This window comes from Pteropus alecto, unplaced genomic scaffold (assembly GCF_000325575.1).
Source record: "Pteropus alecto unplaced genomic scaffold, ASM32557v1 scaffold7, whole genome shotgun sequence".
Classification (NCBI taxonomy): Eukaryota; Metazoa; Chordata; class Mammalia; order Chiroptera; family Pteropodidae; genus Pteropus; species Pteropus alecto.
Window position 1 is genome coordinate 36237135 of NW_006494614.1, and position 16347 is coordinate 36253481.

General features: G+C 33.3%; 1 pseudogene; it reads right to left on the reverse strand.

Annotated features, from left to right (window-relative positions):
• Positions 1–9545: 9545 nt before the first annotated feature.
• On the reverse strand, positions 9546–9664 carry LOC112474813 (annotated as a pseudogene).
• Between the last annotated feature and the right edge of the window lie 6683 nt (positions 9665–16347).

Below are 16347 nucleotides of genomic sequence, written 5' to 3' on the forward strand. Positions count from 1 at the left end.
AATGTTAAAGCAGAATGAATAAAAGGACACCAGTTCATGTAAACAAAAAGCAGGAGTGATGATATAAATAATCAGAAAGATAGAATTTAAGTTTAAGGACATTAAACAAGATAAAAATATTTTACAATGCTAAGAAGCAAAACAGGGAAAAAAAAAGATTTAAGTTTTTGCATTAGGTAATTAGCTGTGATTTTTTTAGCATCTACACACTTATTGAATTAAACCTTTTTCTTCAGTTTTGCCTCATATCATGTGTCTGAAAGCAGAAGATGAATATATCAGCTGAGAGAAAGAGAGAATTTACCTTTCTTCTGCCATTTTGTTTTAGTCTAGCCCTTAATGAGTTGGACAATGCCTGTCCACATTGGAGAGGGCCACTTGCTTTACTTAGTTCTGGAATTGAAGGGCTAATCTCTTCTGAAAACACTCTCACAGACACAACCAGAAATAATGTTTTACCAGCTATCTGGGCACCCCCTAGCCCAGTCAAGTTGACACATAAAATTAACTATCACAGTTATGTTTCTAGAGTTCTAAGACTTACTGTAAAATGCAATATTGTTTTAATTCATCTTCTTGAATAAAGGGGGCAAAAATTGCTTTAAACATACATATTTCAAAAATACCAATGTGTGGAGAATATGCCTTAAAATTGAATAATACACCAATTGTAGTAACACTTCATGTGAAATGAATTTATGCAATGACTTTATGAACAGTGATGGAGGGGCAGAGTTAAAAAGTTTCTCTTGGAGATAGAATATTTAAGACTTGAGCATTCATAAAATGTTGATAGTAATGGTGAAAGTTATAAACTGTTATTTCCAAAGTTTCTAATAGAAGCAAGTGTGCAGAGGTGATATCATTAACCAAGTTGGAAGATAAATGAGAGGTGATTTGGAAGGCAGTGAGTTTACTTTGGGACCCTTTAAATCTGAGGTGCCTGGATAATATCTGAGTAGTTATATCCAACTGTGTATAAAAATAGTTATCTGGAAGTCAGGGTTGAGATTTTGCTTTGAATAAAATCTGAAAGGTCAAATGCAGTATCAGTAGTTACTGTGTTAGAGTTAATGGATGCTGAATAGCAGTTTTTGTTTTATTCTTATTATATAGGAATTTTTAATTAATATATACCAAAATTCATTGATTCTAAGAAGCTCACATTTGAGCATTTCTGAAATCAGGATATATCTAACAGTTACCATCAGGCAAGTGCAATTATAGTGCAGTTATCGGAGTGTGCATACACACCTTTAGTCAAGTGCTATTTATATTTTCATCACTAAAGTGATAAAAATTGGGTTTTATGTGCTATTGATTGAATATGACATTTAAAATGTTTTCAAAAAATTGTACTATGATTTGTCATTAAATTGCAAAGTTGTGTATGCAGAACAACATGGATATAGAGCAGGAGTGTGTATAGTTAATTGTCATTAATTGACGGTTTTATTGTTTTAATAGTACATACAATAAGAGTGAGTTTTAAGTTGACAGACTCCCATTAAAATGAACATCCACAAGAGTTGACAACATTGCTGCTGTTGTTATGAAGGGTAAATAAAATACTTTTTAGACCATGAATTGCTACAGGACCCTTATTTATGATCGTTATACGTCTGAGGTGCTCAGAAATTTCAGGGAGACAAAAATTTCACAAGAAAGCAGAATATCATGTTATATGCATAAATACATTCTTTATATTAATTAAAACATAAATTATGACTTTTATATCATTAATTTTAAAATGTAAAAATGTCTCCAATAGAAATCATTAATTGGACTCACACAGAATCAGAAGTATAAATCAAGTATGTCACCATGGATATAAAATGAAGATTATTTAGTGCCCTTGATGGCAATGATTACACAGTATGTCAGATGTGTTTCTGTTTCTTGAAATGCTAAACTAATTCTTTGTAATTTCCATCCTTTGTGATTCTATTACACCTTGCTCTTTCTTTAGCTAGGAATCAATATTTAATATGAGAAAAATGTCCTTTATGCTCAAAGGATATTGAGCCTTTGAAAATCAGAAATTTGAAAGGGAAAGGGCACTCTAATAAAAATTTGTTTCAGTAATAAAACAAAACTGTAAATTTGTTTTAATACTAGCCAATCTTCCAGGGTCAGAAACCAGCAAGGCAAAAGCATTTAATGAGAATGTACATAAAGGGAAAACTATTAAATAGCATATGAAGCCAAGGAAATTACTTTCCTTTGGCAAATCTTTAATTTTTACTATAGATGTATATCTAATATGTTTATTTCACCTCATAGGTTTCAAGGTTATTGCATGAAAATCTGTGCTATGATAACATACTATAAAATTGTTGTTACTCTATTTCCTTTTAATTAATATAAAAAACAATTTCTACCTACATCATGAATTTTATAACTTTTGGTTATAAAACATGGTATTCTGACCTTGATTTCTAAATTAGAAGTTTTCAAATTATTCACAATTTGCTTTCTGTGCTATGATGTTAAGTGTAAATAAGCTGAAGTTAAATTGTTTTTCATATTCAGCTTGAGAAAAGTGACCCTCTCAAAAATGAATTCATCTCAGCTTCCTCTGGCCCTTGAGCCAACCAACACAACCTCTGGAATGTGTTGAAATGGTGTCAAGCAGAGGCCTGAAGCAGAACCAGAAGGAAGTAACAAGGTAGTATTTTAAACAGGTCATTGCTGGTTATCTTCTTGAGCCACAAGATGTATTACACATCTGATCCATTTCTTAGCAGGGGACAACTTTATTCCTCGGACCAAAAAAAAAAAAAAAGAAAAAAAGAAAGAAAAGGGAAAAGAAAAAACAAAACAAAAGTATTCCTTATCAACAATAATTTTTCTTTTTCACAAAATACTTGTTTGTATGCGCCAGATAAGGAGGAAGCATAGGCTTAACTGTTTCATCCTGAAGAAGGACTTGAACCTGCACATTCTCAGCTGTCTCACCTGCTCACTCTCATCCCTTCCACACTTTTGTAACTATGTGTATCTTACAATTTAATGCCGCTTGTAATTATTTTGCATTCTTAAAAATAATGAAAAGACAACCATAGTAAAAAAGTTAACCGTAAGCAAGACATTTAATTTTGTGTGCTTTCTTTCTGTCCATGTTTGACTGGGACCCCAGAAAGAGGACTCTAAAATAATTATATCCAAAGAATAATGAGAGAATAATGTTAGAATTTGGAAGTCAGAGTAGGAAAGGATCTTGGGACTGGAATAGAAAAAGGACTATGAATCAATAGGTTTGTAGATAGAAGTAGGGCTTGTGATGGAAAAAAAAAATGGGGATTGAATTACACTGTTTGTAAGCAAGAAGATATAAGACTAGGATGGTGAAAAATGGAGTAGAAATATCTGACACATTTTTTAAAAAACCTAGAAGAGAAATATATAAATTTCTTCCTGGAAAAGTTCTGAAAATATATCTTAGATAGAAACCCTCACTGGCATAGCCTAGCAAATAGTTTCTCCTCCCTGATTAATTTGGCCTTTAGTAAGAGATGTATCTCTATAGAGTCAAAGTGCTTTCAAACAAATTGCATGTCGAATCTTCCTTGGTGGATTTTAAACAGGAGTGCCATCTATTTCCACCCAGGTTACTTTAGACACTATTACTTTCATTATAATCCACATCCAGAAGAGACTGACTGCTTCTGCTGGGATTCTTTGCAGTCACCTGTAGGCTAACAAATCACCCTTACTTTATTTTTCCTGGTTGATTATTTCCTAAGTGCATTTCCTTTTCTTTTCTTTTTTTCCCCCTTTGCTATTGATTCAAGAAAGGAACTGGATCATTTGTCCTGCAGAATTTTTCACGGTTTGGATTTTGTCGGTTGTTGAACAGTGCTATATAACATGTTCTATCCCCTGTATTTTTGGTAAACTGGTACTTAGATCTTGATCATATTACAGTTTAAGTTTGTTTTGAAGATTGCTTAATATGTAGTTTTTTTTTTTTTCTTTCATCTGAAGGCACAGAATGTCTGATTGTCTCTTATTGTGAAATTAAAAGCCATTTAGAATTATTGCCTACATCTGCTAATTTATTAAGAGTTGCAAAACATAATTTTTCAATTCTATATTTCCTTTTCATTCATTAGCTGGAATAAGCCAACAAAGAGAGACTTTCCTTCATTAACTATTTGGTTATTCTGAGGTACAATTTATATAAAAAGGATAAATGTTTGATTAGTTTCCTTCATTAACCAGTTTTTAAATTATGAGTTAATTATCTGACATCCTTCAAGGTAACCAGAGCATTTTTAATTTTTGTTTTTCAGAATTGATCATTATGAGCACAAGAATTCAAAATTGTTAACAAGTTTCTACCCATTACAGCTATTATTATTATTGATGCTGAAATTGTACCATGTTTGGACCATGGAAAACTCTGAAAGTTACTGAGTTATTTTGACAAGCCTTCAGTAGCCTTTGATGATTTCTTGTTTTCAGATATGCAAAATGTTACAGACTTATTTTCTACATTTTCCAATTATGACCTGGGATAAGTTTTTTAAAACGATTTATATTTAAGTACTAATTAAAACAACAACAATAAACAGCCCAAAGAGGGATAAGTTGAAAATGTGAGAGAACAAGAAGAGACAATAAATAGAGGGCATTTTTTTTGAGAAAGACAGGTATATGTGGAATTCTAGAGTTTAGGATGAGGTCTTATCTATTATATGGAGGAAAGGAGGAATGTGTGGAAATAGATATATAAGTTTATAGACATGAGAGTGAAAAGTTAAAAAATTTCAGTCCACTAATCTTTCTATATGTTATTTTTCTCTCTAGAGTAGTTGGTAAAGTTATCCATTGAATATGAAGTGTGAGTAGAGTTTGTTGAAGAGAAAAGGAGGAGCTTAGTCCATCTTAATTCATATTTTCCTTGCATTCTAGAAGGATTGAGGCTTCTCTACTCACTGATGATTTGAGTTACTCTTTCAGGATACTTTTTCATTTTTTTCTTGATAGTTTATGTCTGTGACATTTGTCTGGAACCACATATGGTATTCAGGGCATTGTCACAACCATTATCCTATACCAAAATAATCATGTTGCTATTTTAATTTAAATGTATTAAAAAATATTGGGTATAAGCAAATATAATTTTACATAAATGCACAATTAGCAGCAGATCATTTCTGCTGTTATATTGTTATTATTAGTGGTATTTTTCAATTATTTTTTGCTTGGTTAACTACCTCCCATCTCCACCCACCCTCCACCCATATAACCCCCTCAATCCTGTTACAACTGTTAATAATCTCTTACATATTTTCTGCATGTTTATATAACTATATATAAAGACATACACATGTGCACACACAAAAGTCTATTCATTATGTAACTGAATGCACATATATACTTGTTTTTGTTGTCCAAAATTGGATGATCATATATTTTTTTCTGTGCTTTTTTTCCCCTCACTCAAAAACTATTGGAAATTCTTCAAATCAATTGGTAAAATTTTAATATTTTCTTTTATTGGGCTACATGATATTTTATAATGTGACTATAACATAATTTAGCCAAATGTTTTCCTACTGATTAGTATTAAACTTGTGCCTGTGTTTTCCCTCCAAAATAATATTGCAGTTAATATTTTTTAGTTATACTGTTATGTATAAACACTTATTTTTAAGGGATAGGTTTCCAGAAATGTAATTACTAAGGTCAAGAGTGTATTCAGTTTAGATTTTAAAAAATGCTTCCAGATTGCTTTCTAAAAAAGATATAAAACTTGACATTTGCAGCACCAAGAAAAAGAGTACACTTCTGTTGGGAGCTCTCTCTCTCTCTGTTTAGAAATGTTTGTGGGTCTAATAAGTATAAAGTGTTATTTTATTGTTAATCTAATTTGCGTTTTGCTAACAAGTAGGGAAGTTGAGCATCTTTTTATATGGTTTTTTTTTTCTCTTTCAATTTACTCTTCTATGAATTACCCAGCTACCCATTTGAACTTTTCATCTCTTTTCTAAATTTGTAAGGATTCTTTGTGCTGGGTATGTGTGTGTATGTGTGCGTGCATGTGTGTGTGTGTGTCTATGTTTGCCAACTAAATAATAGACTATTTTTAATTTTATGTTTCTTTATTAACTCTATGCTTTTTTAAAATTAAAAATTTTATTGTTAAATAGGTATCTTTCTTTTATTTTCCAGTCTTGTTTAAGAATGTCTCCCCAGCTCCTTGAAAGATATGTAGTCTCCTTTTTTTCCATTCTATTTAAAAAAAACTTTTATTTAAATTTACTTTTAATTCTTTAATGAAACTACATTTTTTTTTTATATGGCAGATTCTGTGGGTTGGCGTATTCTACGACAGTGCCCCAAATCCTGTCCTCCTGTGATTTCTCTGTTATCAAGGCTAGAAGCTAATACCTCATATCTCAGGCTCCTTTGCAGTTTGGAGGCCATATAACCCTAGTTGGGCTATAGAAAAAAGTCCCTGGGGGAGGCATCTTTTTCTGAGTAAAAACAAAACCCTGTTAAATACAAACAAACAAAAGCCCAGGAAGCCCCATTTTCCCTTCACCCATTTGCTCTTCTTTCTTGCCTGAAATGTTATGCCTTCAGTTTCTGCAGCCATCTTGCAATGATGGAAATAAAAACTACACACTAATGATGGTGGAGCAAAAAGGTAGAAAGGGGACCGTGTCTTTGAGCAGCTGGAATGGGTCGAATTACATTCCAGTAGACATGTGAAAAAATAACCTACCATATGTGTAAGCTACTGTATCATGAGGCTTTTGTTCCTTAAAGCTGAAAGCAATCCTAACAGGTATAGGGAACAACATATATTTTTTTTCTATAGGTTATGGCCAGTGGTGCCATAATTTTATCTTTTCCCCTCAATTAAAATGCTATCTGTGAAATGTATTAAATTACCATATATTTTGAGAACTATTTTTAATATATATTTTTTATTTTTCAATTACAGTTGATATGCAATATTATATTAGTTTCAGGTGTACAACATAGTGATTAGATGTTACTATAACTTACAAAGTGATCACCCTGATAAATCTAGTACTCATCTGACACCATACATAAGTATTACAATATTATTGACTATATCCCCTATGAGATACTTTACATCCTTGTGACTATTTTGTAAGTACCAATTTCTACTTCTTAATCCCTTTCCCTTTTTCACCCATCTCCCAACTTCTCTTCCATCTGGCATCCATCAAAATGTTCTCTGTATCTATTAATTTGATTCTGCTTTTTTGTTCATTTATTTTGTTTTTTGTTTGTCTGTTTTAGATTCCACTTATAAGTAAAATTATGTGGTATTTATCTTTCTCTGTCTGACTTATTTCATTTGGCATGATACCCTACAGGTCCATCAATGTTGTTGCGGATGGCAAGATTTCATTCTCTTTTATGGCTGAGTAATATTCCTTCTTTATCCATTCATCCATTGATGGACACATGTCATTTCCATATTTGGCTATTGTAAATAATGCTACAACCAAATATATGGATGCATATGTCTCTTTAAAGTAGTGTTTTGGGTGTCTCCAGCAAATACCAAGAAGTGAAATTACTGGGTCATTCTTCATCTCTTGTTATAGCCTTGTTTTAAAGTCTATTTTGTCTGGTATAAGTATTGCTACCCCAGCTTTTTTGTTTGTTTGTTTTTATTTTTATAAAATATTTTTATCCATCCCTTTACTTTCAGTCTGTGTGTGTCTTTTGATCTGAAGTGTGTTTCTTATAGGCAGCATAGATAAAGGTCTTGTCTTCTTATCCATTCAGCCATCCTATCTTTTGATTGGAGCATTTAATCCATTTACATTTAAAATAATTGTTAATAGATATGTAGTTATTGCCACTTTGTTATTCATATTTTATCTTTTTCTTTTTCTTCTACTTAAAGAAGTCCCTCTAACATTTCATATAATAATGGCTTGGTGGTGATGAACTCTTGGCTTTTTCTTGTCTGTGAAGTTCTTTATCTGCCCTTTGATTCTAAATAATAGTTTTGCTGGGTACAGTAGTCTTGACTATAGGTCCTTGCTTTCTTTCACTTTAAATATTTTGTGCCAGTCCCTACAGGCCTGCAAAGTTTCTGTTGAGAAATCAACGGACAGTCTTATAGGAAATCTCTTGTAGGTCACTAATTGCTTTTCTCTTGCTGCTTTTGAGGTTCTCTTTTTGTCTTTAATCTTTGACATTTTAATTATGATGTATCTGGTGTGGGTTTCTTTGCTTCATCTTGTTTGGAACTCTGTGCTTCAAGGGTTTGGGAAATTTTCCATCGTTATTTCTTGAAATAGATTTTCAGTTCCTCGCTCTCGCTCTTCTCCATCTGGTACCCCTGTGATGCAAATATTGGTACACTTGGTGTTGTCTCAGAGGCCCCCTAAACTGTTGCTGTTCTGATCAGGTGTTTTCTGTTACCTTATCTTCTAAATTGCTGATTTGATTCTCTGCTTCATCTAATCTACTGTTGATTCCTTCTAATGTAGTCTTCATTTCTATTATTGTATTCTTCATTTCTGACTGGTTCTTTTTTATGCTTTCTATCTCTATTTTTATGTTTTCTGTCTCTTCATTAAAGTTCTCAGTGAGTTCATCTACTCTTCCTCTAGGATTATTGAGTATCCTTGTAATTAGTGTTTTGAACTGTGCATCTGGTAGATTGCTTGTCTCCATTTTGTTTAGTTTTTTTTCTGGAGCTTTACTCTGTTCTTTCATTTGAAACACGTTTATTTGTCTCCCAAATTTGGTTGCCTCTCTGCGTTTCTATGCTTTAGGCAGGGCTTAGTAGAGTGTCCTTACATAATAGTTGTCTTGTGGGGCCAGTGGCATAGTCTCCCTGGTCACCTGAGCCAGGTGCTCCAGGTGTGTCCCTTGTATGGGTTGTGTGTTTCCTCTATTGTTATTGAGCCTTGATTGCTGTTTGTACATCAGTGGAATGAATTGATCATCTGGCTGATTAGTTGTGAGGACTGGCTGCAACTATAGCTATTGTGCAAGGGCTGACTTTATGGAACAGGATTTACTTTAGTGGTGCTCTGATACCTGCTGAGTTTACCATTTAGGTGTGTCATTTGTGGAGGTGCTGCTCTGGTGTGGCCTGAAGCTGCACCCCTTTGAGAGAAGCTATATTGCAGGCCAAGTTTAGCTGCTGCCTGTGCCCTTCCTGGGGGCCAACTGGTAGAAACTACAAAGTGATTTTATTAAAGTCTGCAGCATGAGCCAAGACAGGCCTTTTTTGTAGAAAAACCACTGGGCTTAGACCCCGAGCTCCTCAGGGGAAATCTCTGCAGCCAAGATATTTCTTCTGATTTTTAACTGCCACATGTGGGTGTGGGACCATTCTATTCAGTGTTTCTGCCCCTCCTACCAGTCTCAGTGTGGCTTCTTCTGTATATCTTTGGTTAGTGGACTCTGTTTAGCTAGACTTCAGGCAGTTTTCTTTTTTCTTTTTTTATTTTTTAGGCAAGGCAACCCATAGTTGACCTCACATATTGCAAGGAACTTGTCAGTTTACAATCCCTTATTTTACTTATGTTTTATGCCTACAGCACCTCGTCTTCTTAGGTGGTCTCCCATCCAAGTACTATCCAGGCCCGACCCTGTTTATCTTCTGAGATCAGACGGGATTGGGTTTGTTCAGAGTAGCATGGCCGTAGACTATAGGCTGTTTTTAATGACGGTTGTTTTGTAGTTTAGATGTAATTTTGATGTATTGAAATTATTTTTGGATTCTTTATTCTGTTCCAGTAAGTTGTCTTTCTAGTTCTATATCAGTAGAATATTGATTTGATTACCAGGATTTTATCTATACATACACACACAAACACATATGAGTATTTTTACTATTACATTGACTTGGACATGTAAGAGTACTTCAAACCTGTTCCTTCTTGCTAGGAACTTTTGAAGAGTTTAGCAAAGTAGTTTCCAAGAGCTGAGACCAAGGTATTACAGTAATGATGCTCCTGAAGAAGTGAATTAAAGAAGGTAATGTAATGACAGCAGGATAGCTTTGTGATTAGGAAATTTTCATTTTAGTTCCTGTCAAGTTTCTGACCCTACATATATTCTTTCACTTTTTCAGTCTCTTATTGGCTCATCCATAAAATCAGAGTTGACAGTATATGGTCCCTGGAGTCCCATACAGTTCCAGCAAACTATGAGTTCATGAATATCTGGACTAGGACATTTCTCTGTAACTATTACATTATTTATTATTTTTGTAATGAAAACCTCTGTAGTTGAAATCTATCATCCTTCAAATAAAATGAGTTACCTGTATACTTCTGTTTAATCTTAAAAATCAAAATGCATATATTAACTTTTATTCTCTTTCCATTGTTTGGGAAAACACTTGATGACTTTCTAGAAAAAGAGATAAATTGAATCTGACTTGGTTCACCTATGGGTTCACCTATGAGTGGCTTTATACAAGCTTTAACCTTGGTAGGACTACACAGGCAAGCAGCTAAAAACAGCCATAATTCAGAGAACTATTATATTAGAGAAAATGTTGGGTTTGCAATGGGGTGAAAGTAAACTTCATCTTGGATTAAAATGTGCATGGCTACATGGATAGCCTACACCACTCAGCCACTGCCATTTCTTTTTGTTCTTCATATTGTCCTAGTTACAGTTCGGCTTTTTTCCTCACACATACACTCAGATTATTTTTTGAGCATATTATGATGCAGAAGGTAAAATCATTTACACTTCCAACAGTCCTTTTCATCTATAGTATGATAAAAACTATATTTAGATCATAAATTTATAGATTTTTATAGTTTCTATTTTAGAATATCTCAAGTTGTTGATTTAAAATGAATATGAAAAATTATCCATAATTGAAAGGGGTACTCTTTCTTCTTTCTTTCAACTAATTTTATGATTCAATTCTGGTTTTCTAGGTCATGGTTCTTCCCCAGGGTTAAGACAAATGGATCGAGCAGGAGATTGAGTCATTAAAATTTATTTTCCTTTGTTTAACTTTAGCTTAGCTAGGAAATTTTGGCTATCTTAGTTCATCTTTAATTTTAATTTAAAAAATGATAACTAATGACCTCAATTCAAATCATTTGTAGAACCTCAAAGACTTATAAATTTAGATTATAAGAAGAATAATGATTTATAGATAGTGGACTTTTTATCTTTCTCTGGAATGTTCTCTGGAATGTTTCTATGGCTGAAGGAGTATGAAAGGTCAGACCTGCTGGGTTCTATTTCTGCCTTCCTGTCTCTGTGTCTGCCACTTTAAATATGACTTTGCTTATGGTCTTAATGTTACCGCTATCCTAGGAAAATGTAATCCCAGGTAGTGGTATGAAAAGTGGGAATATCAGGATACAAACTTGATATTTTTTACTTAATATGAGGTTAAAACTACCCTATGACTGATTTCCTGCTTTTCCTTTCCTGAGTTCAATACAATCAAGAGGATCTAATGGCTTTTTTTTTTTTTTTTTATCTTCCACTATATATGTAAAAGTCTGTGGAAGTTCTACTATTATTGCTTCATTTGAAAGGCAGGAAGCAGAAAGCTGGAAGTGAATGAACTGTAGAGGTGATAGATATGATGTTCATAAAACTGCCCCACCATTGTCATTAATATCTTTAGACAAGCTTTAAAGAATTGAATGAAATACAATGCAAAGTTAAGGCAATTGTTTAATGGGGTCAGTGAACAATGATGCCTTTCTGTACTTTTGTGAAGGTAAGATCATTCCAGATGTATACCACATAGCTAAGTTCCTAGACTCTGGATTCTTCATGCCATTACCTACTACTTTTTTGACATTAGAAAGGTAACATGACCTCTCCATAACTCATTTCCCTCATCTGTAAAGTGAAATTAAAATGAAACCAATAATAATGCCTACTTTATGGGGTGTGTATGATGGGCAAATAAGAGTGTATACAGTAGATAAAATAATGTCTGCACGGAGTTAACATGCAGTAACTGTTGCATATTTTCATCAGAGCCAAACATTCTTAACTCAGTGAGTTGAAAACAAGGCCAGCAGAGGCTACCAGGAAGGTGTCTCATTTGTAATGAAGCCACAGATTCTGCTTTCCTCCTGGGGAAGCAGTATATAATATTCCTCATGCTTCCTCATTCTTGCTGGTCCATGGAAAAGTAAAGAGGAAAAACGGAGAATACTTGTTCTCTTCTCTAACTAACTGATGTGCTTCCAGTGGTGTTAATAGTAATAGAAGGAATTAATCTATGGTATAGTAAATAATTAGTAAGCTGTACTTTTTTCCCTTTCTATTCCATACTGTTCAAAGCTTATAAAGTGGATTAAACAATGCACAGAATATATGGAAGTGAAAAAAAATTATAACAAGAGTTATTGTATAATGGCATGATTCCTACTTTAATTAATTACAGTTCTCTTCTAGAAAACCTACACAAAGTGCTACATTCTTTAAAGCTTTTTGGAAACATTATAAACATGATTTATGTTTAAGAAGACTGAGGCAGAGACCTAACATATCTTGCCCCTAAATGCAGTATTATCAAGTGAGATTCAAACAATAGTTCCATTAATCAACACTGCCTCTAACAAGAAGCTAATGCTTTAATGAATAATTGTTATGTGTGTTTTGTATTGCTTTGGGGGAGTGTTGCCTAGAAAGTTTCTTTACTTTGTTTATCTTTTCTTTACATAAATACATTAATGATGCATAGAATATATTTTTTTAATTTCAGAGGCTTAAGAAAAGAATTTGTAATTGCACACACAAAGCATAACATATTTTTCATAATTTCTATCTCATCCAATGCAATGATTGTAGCTGCATTTTTAAATGCATAATTGATAAATTTCTAGATTTTAATTTATTCAAAGGAGAAATTTATTCTAAGAATAAAATTCCCTCTGTTCACTGATTATAAAAGAAAAGATTGTAAATTATATTGTGGGAATTGGGAGGGTATCAACAATGTAGAGAAAAAGTTGTAATTAATTTGAGACATTTAAAAACATTCTACTTATACTGATAATGTAACATACAAAATAAAGTGATTTACTATTTTAATTGCTTTATAAATCAGTATTAGAGAAATCCTTTTTTTCCACATCCCTTTTTTAAAGGATAGCAATTTTAGGTAGTCTACAAAAGAGATGGGGCCATTAATATTTCAATTATAATCAATAAATGAATGAATGTTGATATATAACTAATTTCTACTTCCAGATATATATTTACTTAAGATGTGTTTAAGTACCTCAAAACAATTATTTTTTTTTAATTGTCTTAAGCATTTCACAAGGAAAACTGATATTTGTTTCAATAATATGATCAATGAAGTCTGAAGTATTTTTTTGAGATTCTCCAATCAGCTGTTGCAAATGATCCTGAGTTCAGAAATGCTAGGTCAATTGCATTGTTGTTAGAAATTAACTTGGAAGTTCTACATATTCTGCTAGATTGTGTTTAATAGTGCCTAACGTCACAGTAGTTAAACAAGAAATAACCAATAAAAATGATATACTAGGTTTTGTAATTCTATAAAATGATGAAATGGTTGAAGCAGAAGAAAACGAGTTGCTATTAAGGGGGGAGGGAGAAAACGAGTTGTTATTTGAGGGAAGAAAAGAATAAATAATGAGAGAATCCAAAGTGAGCTAATTATTGTTACAAATGGGCCAAGAATTAGAGCCCGAGTCCATAAATCTCCCCATAGTGGCCAACTCCACTATGAAATATGTTCTCTCAGTTTGAACTAATTTTTCTTATTTTGCTCTTTGACAGCACTATTGTACCTCTATTTATTACTCGATTCATTTGGCTTTGGATGTTAATTATTTACATCTGTGTCTGAACTACCCTGTAAATATCTTGGGGGTAGAGGCAATGCCTTTTTTAACTTTCGATGCTTTAGCCCTCACAAGAAATGTTCTGTCATATCTAGCATATTAAAGAAACTAATAAAATTAAGTAAATTGGTAGTATTTTAACTGAGTTTTTCACTCAAGCCCATCAATTAAAAAGAAAATCAGAAAATTAACCCAAGAAAGTATTTTTAACAAATCTTCTAATTAAGAGACAAAATTATATGATTAATTAAATTAGTATTCTTCAATAGTCATCAAGTTGAATTGCTTCTCATGTGGGCTGAAAAGTGAGTAATATGGGATATACAATTAAGTAATCAGGAGGAATTATCAAAAATAAGTGAGTTTTTTTTTACCTAGTTTAGATTCTTCTGTAATAAAGCTTATTAAAAAACAATAACTAGAACTTTCAATGAGCAAAACACTAGTGGAAGACACTGAGTATAAGAAGGCGACAAGGATTTTTTCCCTTTTCTCAAGGAGTTAACATATCTAGGGAGACTGGTATATATACATAGGCCAATGACAGTGCAGTAGGGCTGTAATTACATTAGCTTAAACTGATAAAAAACTGAAGAAAGACTGAAACGCATTCATTAATTATATCTGTTACTATAAGAATAGAAAAAAACAGTGGTGTTGATGCAGGACAGGGCAAATTTGCCCAAATGAGGGGAAACCTAGCCCTGGTGATGACATGGATGTATCAAGAACAGTAACTAGAGATGTGCTGTGACTGGCAGTCAGGAGCAAAAGATGACTTTACAGCAGATGTGTAGGATGATGTGGAAAGGATTCTGATGGAATGGGATAGATTCACTGAAATTAATGGAGAGAGAAGCAGGGACAAGTGTTAAAAGCCTTTTTCTGGATGAGAACAATTGGAGAATGCAATAGACTAGTAACAGTGAAAAAAGGAGGAGGAAATTAGAGAATCTAAGAAGGTATTAATCTTTCTAGCTTTAGTGGCCAATAAATTGTGATTGTTTATATAGCTATCAGGAGCAAAGGAGAAGGAAAATGGTTAAGGAAATGGGGATAAAAACTTTGTTTGGTAGAAGTTGACTATGGCACGACTTAGATAATTGAGAAAGTCAATATGGACCTGGACCACCTTAGTAGAGCTTTTGGGACTAGAGACAGATTTGGAGGTCTCTGAAGCAGATGGTCATTGAATTGCTGGTGGTGAATAGACCCTCCGAGGGCTGGAGTGGGATGCCTGAAGAGAAAGGAAGAAAGAAAAACCTTATTTGTGGTCTACATATAGTGGGTCAGGCTGTTCATCTACATTATTTAGACAGGGCCAACATTGGAATCCCAGAGAAAACTAGCATTTACTGGATGAAATGAATGCAGACAAAGGAGAAGCATGAAGGAGAAAAGAGTCTCTCTAAAGACAAGGAAAGAAAAAAAAAATTTAAGGAGGAGTATAAAATGCTGCAGCAGGATGAAGATCAAGTATTTATCATGTAGGGTGATCCAAACACTTTCCATTTTTATGGAAAACACAAGTGACTATTCCCTTTTAGATCATTATTGTTCCTCTAGTCAGTCTGGAACCAAAAAAAAAAAAAAAAAATCTTTAGTGTTAAATAGCCCACACAGAATTGGAAAAGAACATTTAGTTGATTGCTGCATCCTGTGTCAACTGATTACCTCCTCTTCTATGTAGATCAGCTGCTGGGGACTCCATTTGCTCACAGTAGCAGCTGTTGCCCCTGATTCTGCCTCAAGCTCGACTGATGAGGAAGGGTCAAATTGAATAGGAGAGAAGGTGAAGGAAGGTGGAACCTGTAGGGGAGGCAAAATTTTACCTCTACTTTCTTGGAATTCTTTTTTTGGCTGGGCCTGAGAATTAAACCGACATAAAACAAATTAACAGGAGAAAAGCTTACAAATGTATGTTTTAGATGACATGAGAGCCATCATAAGGAAATGAAGACCCAAAGAAATGGTAAAACCTAAAGATTATTATACCTGATTAAACAGAGAGGTAATTGTGGGAAAGTAACTAAAATGTATAAGGATTCTAAAGGAAACTGAGAATTATTTTAACAAGGTCTGTATATATAAAATTCTCTCAGCTTTGACTCTCCATCAAGGAGTTGTTTCTTTTATCTTGGTACAGAGAGGGAGGGCATCTTTCACATGAGAGTTTTTAATCTGTTGTTTTCAGAAAGAAAACAGGGAGATTAGAATAGACTTTTTGCATCTGCTTTTTTTTTAAGCGTCTTTAGCTCAAAAAAATCCTCATGCCTAAGTGACATAGTTTGGGTGGAATAATCTGCTATTCTCTAAGTTCATTTCTTATTCAGCAGAGTCACTACCTATTAGATAAATAAGGAACACTGGTGGACCTGAAAATCTATGAGGATTTTCCTCTTGCTTTCTCTGAGATTTATTATAGTTTGTGTTCAGTTAATGAAGATAATTGGTAGTAGAGATGTATTTATTTTATTTTTAATCATATAATCAAGTTATTTTAAAAGTTAATTGTTGGGCT